The sequence below is a fragment of the Carlito syrichta genome, unplaced genomic scaffold, assembly GCF_000164805.1.
Source record: "Carlito syrichta isolate Samal-C Ts95f unplaced genomic scaffold, Tarsius_syrichta-2.0.1 Scaffold303656, whole genome shotgun sequence".
Lineage (NCBI taxonomy): Eukaryota > Metazoa > Chordata > Mammalia > Primates > Tarsiidae > Carlito > Carlito syrichta.
Window position 1 is genome coordinate 346,324 of NW_007247752.1, and position 1,633 is coordinate 347,956.

A 1,633-nucleotide genomic window follows, 5' to 3' on the forward strand; every position below is an offset into this window, starting at 1 on the left:
TGGAAAAGCAAGATCACCAAAACCCTAACTTCAGCAGAAGAATCCAGATCACCAAAATAAAAACCCAAATTAGGGACATAGAAGACAAAGAGATAATACCAAAAAAAAATCAATAAAACAAAAAGCTGGTTCTTTGAAATAATAAGCAAAATTGATGGATCCCTAGCTAGACTGACCAAGAAAAGGAGAGGAAAAAGCCCAAATAAACACAATCAGAAATGCAAAAGATGAAGTCACACCTGACCCTGAAGAAACACAAAAGATTATCAGAGACTACTATGTACACTTGTATGGAAACAAGCTTGAAAACTTAAAGGAAATGGAGAACTTTCTGACATCATACAATCTCCCCAGGTTGAAACAAGAAGAAATCAAGACCCTAAATAGACCGATAACAATCCAGAAAATTGACTATGTCATAAGAAAACTACCTACAAAAAAAAGCCCTGGACCAGATGACTTTCCAGCAGAATTATACAAAACATACAAGGAGGAACTCTTACCAATCCTATTGAAAGTATTCCAGGCAATTGAAAAAGATGGAACTCTCCCCAAATCATTTTATGAAGGTAATACACATTGACTCCCAAAGCAGGTAAAGATTCAACAAAGAAAGAGAACTACAGGCCAATATCCTTGATGAACATAGAAGCTAAAATTCTCAACAAGATCCTAGCAAACTGGATCCAACAACACATCTCAAAAATCATCAAATAGACCTCATCCCCAGGATGCAGGGCTGGTTCAACATCACAAGACCATAAATGTAATTAAATACATCAACAAATGTAAACACAAAAACCACCGTGATTATATAATCACGGAAAAGACTTTTGATAAAATCCAGCACCCCTTCTTGATAAAAACCCACAAACATCTAGGCATAGATGGAACATACCACAAAATACTAAGAGCCATCTACGAGAAACCCACAGCCAGCATATTGCTAAACAGACAGAAATTGGAACTATTTCCCCTGAAAACCAGAACAAGACAAGGATGCCCACTCTCACTCCTTCTTTTCAGCATAGTTTTGAAATTCCTGGCTAGAGCAATCAGACAAGAGAAGGAGATCGGGGTATCCAAATGGAAAATAGGAAGTCAAGTTATCCCTCTTTGCAGATGATATGATGCTATATCTCGAAAACCCAAGAGAATCTGTCAAAAACCTACTTGCACAGATAAAGGACTTTGGCAAAGTCTAAGGACATAAAATCAACGTGCAAAAGACAGTTGCATTTTTATATACCAACAATAAACAAACATAAACCCAAATAAAAAGCACAATACCATTCACAATAGCCACAAAAATAAAATAAAATACCTTGGCATCTTCCTTACCAGAGATGTGAAAGACCTTTACAACGAAAACTACAAAACACTGATCAAAAAAACCAAAGATGACACAAACAAATGGAAAAATATTCCATGCTCATGAATTAAAAGAATCAACATTGTTAAGATGTCTATCCTACCCAAGACAATATACAGATTTAATGCAATACCTATTAAATTATCAGCAGCATTCTTCTCAGACCTGGAAATGACAATACAGGAATTTACATGAAAACATAAATGACCACGAATAGCCAAAACAATCCTCAGCAAAAAAAAAAAAAAAAGGGGGAAGTAT